At 41.4% G+C, this 10,240-nt stretch overlaps 1 protein-coding gene across 7 annotated transcripts in view; it reads right to left on the reverse strand.

The window, feature by feature from the left end:
• The window catches only part of LOC129765809 (5-hydroxytryptamine receptor-like), a 489,787-nt gene that overhangs the window by 244,079 nt on the left and 235,468 nt on the right, over positions 1-10,240 (reverse strand). For 4 of the 7 annotated variants that reach the window (XM_055766243.1, XM_055766242.1, XM_055766241.1 and 1 more), the window contains one exon: positions 523-958. The gene's annotated coding sequence lies outside the window, so the exon portion shown is untranslated. Of the gene's footprint in view, positions 1-522; positions 959-1,081; positions 1,195-10,240 lie in introns of those variants that run through there. The other 3 variants (XM_055766240.1, XM_055766245.1, XM_055766246.1) reach the window with 1 other exon arrangement.

Here is a 10,240-nt window from a genome sequence, read left to right on the forward strand (position 1 = left end):
CGAACATGGCCATATTGCGAACGAAATTTGAGGGACGCATAATTTCGCGTTTTGGTGATGCCAATTGGCCGTCCAGATTATGCGATTTGAATCCGCTAGCATTTTTTGTGGGGTTATGCGAAAGACCGTGTCTATGCCAACTCTCCGTAAACTATTGAACATTTGAAAGACAACATTCGTGAAGTTATGACCGAGATACCGCCCCATATGTGCCGAAAAGTCATCGAAAATTACCTGTTCCGGATCAAGGTGTGCGAGGAAGCCCTAGGTGGACATTTGAATGATGTTGTATTTCACACATAATGGCATAAACCAAACTTTAATTTGAAATAAAAGTTTCATCGAAATTCGAATTCTAAGTGTGTTTTATTTCAATGTACTTTCGGAATTTAAAGTTGGAAAACCCTGTATTATAATCCCAGAGCCTGGAAATATTAATGATTTGCTTCTCCATCGATAAACCTTTCACTATCCAGTTTTGTCCTGCTCTTGGTACCATATAGATAAGCCGTTGATACTCACCACTAAAAATTTGCGAACGTCAGCATGTCAATTGGCGCTGTCGGTTACCTCATTCGCGCCTCGTCCCCCTTTTCCAGCCACCGCGATTTGTTGCTCGCAGCTCGGTGATCAATATCATTTAGTTTTCAGTTCCCCCACTGCAGACACTGCTCTCTATTCCGGGTGCCTCGGGAAACCGTGGGTGGGTGTTGAAAATGCAGTCGAACATAAATTTGCTCTTCAAACAACCGCTGGAAGATATACATGTGTGCATGCTGGTTCCAACATTGTTCGAACATTAAATGTCCATCCAGATGGGGAAACAGCGAATGCAGATGAAAAGCGCCACTACAGATTCAATGGATAACGCGAGAATAATGGGCGGGGGTGCTGTGATTCGATTGTTGTTATCTGTTGTCACTTTTTGTGCTTTTAGCTCTGACTGAACAACTGTCACCTGCAAAGGCATAGAGAAAAGAGAAAATTGAACCAATTAGCACGAAAGGACAAATTAATCGATGTGTAAAGAGCGTTTTTTAAATTCAAATTGCTTTCGCATTAGAATTGATTTCGCAGATACCTAACTACGATGAATTGATTTTGATGACCCAATGCGGATGCATTCTCGCAGAATGAATCAAATCTCACTTCGTGATTCGAAGAGACACCGAGACTTATCATCACAAAACCAGTTCAATCCAATATCAAGAAAAAAATAACACAGACATTATTTGATACGCAATTGAAAAAACGTCGCGGAAACTAGATATTCGTTAGCAATGGAATACGACGGAATTGTCGCGACTTCATCTCGTGTATCTCGAATGCGGTTTTCGATGCATTGTGGCACTCACAACAACAGCGTTAACGCGTCTAATCGCTTTGGTTGGCACAAAAGCCACAGGAAAATTGAAATCGAGATGTTTGTGATTGTTGTCGGTGACTAAGAGAGTTGAAACTTGTTCGACCGCAAATTACGTTGAAAATCAATCGATAGAGTAACGATGAAACTTGAACACTAAGTTTTGTTTGACACTAAGTCGACAGTTTAGAGGCGAATGAACTGCAAAGTTTAAAGCCTCTTAAAAACAAAGAAAGAAAGAAGTCGACTGTTAGGCGACTTTCTCGGCAAGAAACGACAGAAGATCAAACACGAAATTATTCCCCTTGTGTGCAACTGTGTCATCTCTGACATTCCTGATCCAATTCAAGATTTTTTGGAACTATCATGAAATAAAGAGCAACACCTATTTTTTCAGAATTCATATTTTTCTTTTTTTCATGCAAAAAATGCAAAAAAGGGGGTCGGTTCAGGGCCATCTTCCCCTATACAATATTGTATAGGGGAAGATGGCCCTGAACCGACCCCCTTTTTTGCTACGCCAATTCATCACATAACATTCTCATTGTTTGGCGACTTCGGCTTTGAAATGAATACTATAACTCTTAAACTATGTTTTACGCTTGTCGGTGTGGTTCATGGGTGATGAAAACGGGAAAAACAGAGGCCAAATCGGAAGTTCCTCTCTTCGACACCTTCAAAAATGGTGGTCCTTAGCCGACCTTCGATTTTTGACGTAGGACTACGTCCAACCGGAAGATATAGGGGGTAATATGAAAATCTAGGCACTGAACAAGTAGGAAAAAAAGAAAGATTTCGAACGCTTATAACGCGAACATTTCTCAATATATCGAAATTTCCAAAAGCGAGAGCTGTGTTCATTGGAATAGTTACCACCAACACAATCGATTTCGGATTTTTGTTGCCGTATTGAATAATATAATTTGTGAATTATTTGTTTGGGAATGATGTTTTTGTGAGCGTTGGAATTTTGCTTATAGGTACAAAAAATCTACTAGGTAATTCGATAAGTTATTTAAATTGATAGCTCTTGATGTAGTCCTACGTCTTTTCGGTTATGTCCCCCATTACCCCATTACCCAGCTGACTTTTTGCAGTGAAACTACTCCCAATTGTCCGGAAACGACATACACCCCCACTTATATTGATAATGAGTGAAAATAACTGACGAGTGGAAAACGAATATAATCATGTTTTCAGTTCCGGTTCGCTGATAATGCCTCTAAATAACCAAAAATGATGGATACTTGCCGATATGGCCGATTGAGTGAAAGGGCTATATTACACTGCGTTTCATAACTATAGAGCCACTTATTTTTTCTGAGTATCCAGAGATATGTAGGAAGTCGGTTGATTTGAAGTATATAGTGTAGAATACAATAACTATCTTCAATTATAAGACTGGCAATTTGAACTTTATTGTTGTGCCCAGGCGCGAAACATTTAAAAAACTAGAATTCCAGTGTTTCATAACTATAGAACCAGATGGAAAAGCTCTCACCCCTATACAAAATTAACGTCAATTTCACATGAATTACAATATGTTTCTAATTTGTAGGTTATCTTTAGTTCTCAATCAGTTCAAATAACCCATTCGGGGTGGTTTCGACCAAGCTGTGCCATGTTGTAGTGTGTATCTCGTTCTACACAGAGGATACTGCTCGTTTAAGTTCTTCAAATCACTAATACAAAAAGCTGGTAAGCAACATCTACTATTCGTACGACCACTCCTGATAAGTTTTCGATGTAGTTTTGATCTAGTAAACAAGCTGACGAGTCCAGAATCTGAAGCCCCTATTCATTAAGTCATGGCATGACTTATTATGAATTGAATATTTATAAATATGAACATTTCATGAATTAATGCCAAATTACCCAATTATCACGGCGGTTCTAATAGCTTTTCATGAACACGAATGCACAGTCAGAAGTGCAATGAAGTACTTCAGAACCATTTACTTCTGTGTTTGCATAAAAAAAATCGTGATTACCAAATCAAAAACCTGTCAGGAACTTCTGAGGAGTGATGGGACCAATAGTAGATGCAACTTACAAGCAGTATGAGTGATTTGAAGAGCTTAAACGAGCAGTATTCTTTGCGTAGAACGAGATACACACTACAACATGGCCCAGCTTGGTCAAAACCACCCCGAATGGGTTATTTGAACTGATTGAGAACTAAAGATAACCTACAAATTAGAAACATATTGTAATTCATGTGAAATTGACGTTAATTTTGTATAGGGGTGAGAGCTTTTGCATCTGGTTCTATAGTTATGAAACACTGGAATTCTAGTTTTTTGAATGTTTCGCGCCTGGACACAACAATAAAGTTCTAAATGCCAGTCTTATACCGTTCCGAATCATATTTCGGACACTTTGTTCTAATATCTTGAAATGCTTATTGCACTGATTACATAACTATAAAATTAATATCACAATTGCTTCTTCAGAGTAATCACTTGGTTTCACTAAAACCATTTCATATGAGAACTACATTTGAATTTTAACATAATTGGCAAAAATCTGGCAACACTACTCATTATCGTTTGTGTTTGACGTTTGCATAACGTGAGAATGTAGAATTTACCTGTTCATAAATATTTAAATTTCTCCCGTGTTCTACAGTTTTCATCATCGTTAACAGTTTTCTGTAATTGCTTGGTAAGTGTTTCGCAGTTGATTATAAAATATAGGGTTGGGGAAAAGAAATTTCTGATCGAAATTTGACGCTATATTTAACATACTTAAAATTATCCAATTCAAGTCAAATATGGGGGTCTCCGTAGCCACATTGGTTGCGCGTTCGCTTAGTAAGCGATCGATCGTGAGTTCAAAACTCAGGGCCCTCTTTGACCATCTTTGTGTTGTTACAGAATAGCTACGTCCACGCAACAATCATCAGCGATGGAGATCGATCCACGGTCGAAATAAGATCGATTCATCCATACAACTGCTCTGCCTGCTCTGCCAGACACATCGGGCTACTGTTCTATAAATAACTCAACAATGATCAATCAACTATCTCCGCTGTCCGGTGGTCCAACTGGATAATGGAAGAACAGAAAGAATACCCTTACGCCTAAATGGCTACTGTGTGAATGTACCATATGTAATGGTATAGAAGGAATACTGGCGAATGGCAACTGTGTAATGTGCTAATTATAGATATGATAACCATGTGACATGTACACGACTAAAATTCGGCTCTGTTACACCTAAAATGCTAATGAGCCTTAAATAAATAAATGGGATAAAAAAAGAGTCAAATATGCGCCGTTTTGTTCGTAATCTTGTTGCCATTTAGAAGGCAACTTCGTTATCCCCACCTACAAAACCCCCCTCCTTATTTGCAAAAAACTTAGACAGCCAGTTTTCGCAAGCCTCTTTTGAGGCCAACTTAGTATCACCAAGAGCGTTTTGCATGGACCGGAAGAGATGATAATCACTTGAAGCCAGATCCGGTCTATACGGTGGGTGCAATAGGACGTCCCATCCGAGCTCCCGTAGCTTCTGGCGGGTCATCAAAGATGTGTGAGGCCGAGTGTTGTCCTGGTGGAAAACAACACCATTCCTATTGTTCATTTCTAGCCGCTTCTGGTCAATCGCCTGCTTCAAACGGTCAAGCTGCTCACAGTAGAGAACCGAGTTGAGGGTCTGGCCATAGTTGAGCAGCTCATAGTGGATGATTCCCTTCCAATCCCATCAAACACACAGCAAACCTTCCTGGCCGTCAATCCGGGCTTGGCGATGGTTTGGGTCGGCTCACCGCGCTTCGACCACGACTTTTTTCGCTTTAGGTTGTCGTACGTGATCCACTTTTCATCACCAGTCACCATCTTCTTCAAAAATGGGTCGAGTTCGTTCCCTTTCATCAGTGCATCGCAGGCGTTGATCCGGTCTAAAAGATTTTTTTGCGTCAACTCGTGTGGCACCCATACATCCAGCTTTTTTTGGAATCCAATCTTCTGCAAATGATTCCAAACAGTTTTATGGTCTATACCCAGTTCCTGGCCAATCGAGCGAGTGCTCACATGCCGGTCTACTTGGATGATTTCAACGATTTTATCGGTTTCCACGACGATTGGCCTACCAGTACGGGGTGTATCTTAGACGGCCACTACAACAGAACGAAATCGATCAAACCGTTACAGTATCGGGTCCATAAACTACACGATTTTTTTCGGCCGCATTCGTTGCAGTTTTACCTCGCAGGTAGTAAAAACGTAAAATATGGCGAATTTCTTTCTTGGTGGACTCCATCTTTGACGCGCTAAAACTTGAGACTGAAAAGGACAATCACAACACTGTCAAAACGACACTTGTAGCACAGATTGTCGTCTTTAAATAGCCGTATAGTATGACCCGATGCGATAAGTGCAACACAAGATATGTTTAAGTGTTGCCATATATTGACAATATACGACTTTTCTTTTTCCCCAACCCAATATTTCAAAGCCATCGGTGCTCTATTTGATATATTTCATCCGGTCTTCTCTGTTTACAAATATAACATTATCGCTGAACTGATATCGTCATTATAACATTAAATTCGGAACAGCCACTTGTTCCTCCGTTGGCATTGTAATTGTTTTTCGAAAGGGTTGAATTGTACCAGCTACTGCGTAGTGCCCGGAATTTTGCATGAGGTGAAAGTTGGGCAGAATTATTCATTATTTATTCATGTACGATTATACATTCCAATTACCGCTCGCTAGGGCTTACTCAACGCTTCGAACGAAACCGCGTTGTCGCCAAATGATTCCATGAATAAATTACAATGAACAGCGAGAGCGAGCGAGAAAATACGGAAATAGCTGTCAACGAGATAGCTAATTTACCTTCACTTTTCCCCGGCACCCTCTAATATATGGCGCAGCCATGAGTCATTTCATTGGTAAAATTGTGCCATAAGGGGTTTATAGTCATCCTCTAAATGAGGTCACATTTTTCACGGTATGGTGGAGATTGTTAAAAATTAACAGATGTGTTTGCAGGATAAATCATGCTAGTGAATTATTGGAAATGAACGAACCGAATCTCAACCGAGGGATTTATAGCGGAGCAGTTAATCCATAATAAATGTTCGGCCCGTTAGCTACTACTTTCACACAAAACAGTAACGTTCCATCCAGAAACTCAGATCACCCTTCGTCAGGATCGTATGCCTCCGTTCTGAACAGGCAAGTGAGTAGCAATACAGAACTTTTCAGTATGACAGAATTTCTAGCTCTAGCCCGAGAACTGTTTGCTCGGTTATCGAACTGCCAGAACAAGCAGCAGCAATATTTAGCCATTTCGGAGCTAATGATCAAGTATGTCTACAATGCCTAATGTAGACAGCTTACATGTGATAAACTGGAACGGAAGATCCGTGTTCAACAAAAAGTTAGAATTTTTTGATTTTTTAGAACGACACAGTGTGGATGTAGGAATTGTAACAGAAACTTGGTTGCAGAATAAGCATTCATTTATTCACCCCAAGTTTTCTTGTGTTCGTTTTGACCGTACTCCGAATGATGCAGAACGAGGAGGGGGAGTGCTGATTGCCGTTCGCAAAGGGATAAAATTCACTGAGCTCAATATTTCATCGAAGGTAATTGAAACTGTAGGCATTTCGATCCACACTGCGGATGGAGAGCTACACTTGTTGGCCGCTTACTTTCCCGGTGAGAGACGATGCTCGACTTGGACTCAATTTCGTCGAGATATTTCCACCATCACCAGAAGGACTGCACCTTTCTTCGTGGTGGGCGACCTGAATGCACGCCATCGTTACTGGAACTGCTCTAGAGCCAACAAAGCTGGAACGGTACTGTTTCAGGAAGCAGCCAATCGAAACTTTTTCATTCATTTTCCAGATTCATTTACATTCTGTCCCTACGGTCGTGGGCGCCCTTCGACGTTGGACTTGGTTCTGTCAAATAACCTGCTAGATATGACGAAACCAGTCACGCTAAACGAGCTATCATCGGATCATCTCCCAGTAGCGTTCAACATTAGCTTAACAGCTCAAACCGAAGAGTCAGTACCAAAATTTCGCTGCTATGCACGTGCTGACTGGTCCCGTTTTCAGCAGGAGGTAAACCTAAATATAGACCTGCTGAACCCGAACCTCGCCACGCTGGAAAACGGCACCGATATTGACGGTGCAATTGAACTCCTGACGACTGCTATATTGGAGGCAGAAGCTGTGTCAGTTCCGGAAACGCAGCAACGCATCTATCAGACAGCGACGATTCCCGACCATACTCGACGGTTGATTGCACTACGTAACAAGCGCCGACGGCAGTGGTACAGAAGAAGAGACCCTATCTACCAGGACATAATGTCAGCTTTAAACAGTAGAATCCGGGCAGAATGCGATGAAGCCCGTTTCAACAAGTTTGAGGAAACACTGCAAACAATGGAAGGTGATCGCGATATGCTTTGGAAAATTTCCAGGGCGATGCGTAAATCTTCTAAATGTAGCCCACCTTTACGTCAAGGTGAAACGATAGTAGCATCCTCATCCGAGAAAGCGAAATTACTGGCAACGAGTTTTGCTCAGGCGCACAGCAATCAAATGACAGATGATGCTGACACTGTTGCAGTGGTAAACGACTCGATTAGCCGCATAGAGCAGGCCAACCTTACCGACGCACATTCTTGGCTTATTCGCCCGAAGGAAGTTGTCGGGACTATCAAAAAACTAAAATCCAGGAAGTCGCCTGGACAGGACCTCATCCGTAACTGTATGTTGAAGAAACTACCTCGAAAGGCTCACGTGTTCCTTGCCAAAATCTTTTCCGCGTGTATTCGATTAGGATACTTCCCTTCCTGTTGGAGACATGCGGTGGTCATTGCTATCCCAAAGCCAAACAAGGATCCAACGAATCCATCGAACTACAGGCCGATAAGCTTATTGCCTACGCTCAGCAAACTACTCGAGCGGATAATCCTAACTCGTATTGAACTACACCTGGAAAATGCACGAATTATCCCTGATGAGCAGTTTGGCTTCAAGAGAGGGCACTCGACAAATCATCAACTGGTTAGACTAGTAAGGGAGGCTCGAAGCAACCGCGCACATGGCAGATCTTCGGGAATGGTCCTCTTAGATGTTGAGAAGGCATACGACTCCGTTTGGCAGGACGCAATCTTGCATAAGATGCTTCAAGGAAACTTTCCCTTGTTTATTCTAAAAATCATCCGTTCCTTTCTGATGAACCGCTCATTCCATGTTGTGGTTAACGGCCAATCATCAGAATCAAAAACCGTGCCCTTCGGAGTTCCACAAGGGGCTGTTCTTAGCCCCACACTGTACAACATCTTCACAGCCGACCTTGTGATGCTTGATGATGTTCAGTATTTTCTGTTCGCCGACGACACCGGGTTCATTGCGTCGGACTCAGACCCAGTGGTAGTTGTCACCAAACTGCAAACGGCTCAAAAAGCTATTGAAGACTATCAAAAGCGATGGAAAATCAAAATCAACGCTAATAAATCTCAAGCAATATTCTTCACGCGGAAACGAAGCCCACGGAACCTGCCTCTCAGTCAGATCACCGCATGTGGACAACAAGTTCCATGGTCGGATAACGTGAAGTATCTAGGTCTTACCTTGGATCGGAAGTTGAATTTTGCTATCCATATAAAGGACACCCTGAGCAAATGCGACAAGCTCACAAGAACCCTTTACCCGCTCATAAAAAGGCGCTCGCGTCTCGACAAACGCTCGAAGTTACTGCTGTACAAAACGGTGTTCAAACCTTCAATGACGTATGGATTTCCTGCCTGGCATGACTGTGCTGCTTCGCACAGGAAGAAGCTACAAGTGAAGCAAAACCGGCTCCTAAAAATGATGTTGAATTTGAACCCATTCCATCCAACCGAGGACGTCCACAGGATTGCAGATATGGAAGAACTCGACAAATGGTTTCAGCGAATACTTCCTAAATTTTGGACTGGATGCACTACCTCAGCAAATCCACTGTTGCAGCGGCTGGCGCAGTAAAACTGTGATATTAGGATAACAAATTTTATTTTTCCTCATACTGTCCCCTAACCCTTTCGCAATAATCGAAGGTTTTTTTTTTTGTAAATTTTCCTTCAAATGATAAATAGCTTATCCAAAGGTCCAACTCAGTGCTATTAGAATTATTAAGTTGTTGAAAGGTATTCCATATCTCAACTGATGTACTTTAAATACTTTGTATCGCTAAATCGAGAAATATAATAAATTAAAAATTCTCGCAGAATGAATCAAATCTCACTTCGTGATTCGAAGAGACACCGAGACTTATCATCACAAAACCAGTTCAATCCAATATCAAGAAAAAAATAACACAGACATTATTTGATACGCAATTGAAAAAACGTCGCGGAAACTAGATATTCGTTAGCAATGGAATACGACGGAATTGTCGCGACTTCATCTCGTGTATCTCGAATGCGGTTTTCGATGCATTGTGGCACTCACAACAACAGCGTTAACGCGTCTAATCGCTTTGGTTGGCACAAAAGCCACAGGAAAATTGAAATCGAGATGTTTGTGATTGTTGTCGGTGACTAAGAGAGTTGAAACTTGTTCGACCGCAAATTACGTTGAAAATCAATCGATAGAGTAACGATGAAACTTGAACACTAAGTTTTGTTTGACACTAAGTCGACAGTTTAGAGGCGAATGAACTGCAAAGTTTAAAGCCTCTTAAAAACAAAGAAAGAAAGAAGTCGACTGTTAGGCGACTTTCTCGGCAAGAAACGACAGAAGATCAAACACGAAATTATTCCCCTTGTGTGCAACTGTGTCATCTCTGACATTCCTGATCCAATTCAAGATTTTTTGGAACTATCATGAAATAAAGAGCAACACCTATTTTTTCAGAATTCATATTT

The sequence above is a fragment of the Toxorhynchites rutilus genome, chromosome 2 (assembly GCF_029784135.1).
Source record: "Toxorhynchites rutilus septentrionalis strain SRP chromosome 2, ASM2978413v1, whole genome shotgun sequence".
NCBI lineage: Eukaryota > Metazoa > Arthropoda > Insecta > Diptera > Culicidae > Toxorhynchites > Toxorhynchites rutilus.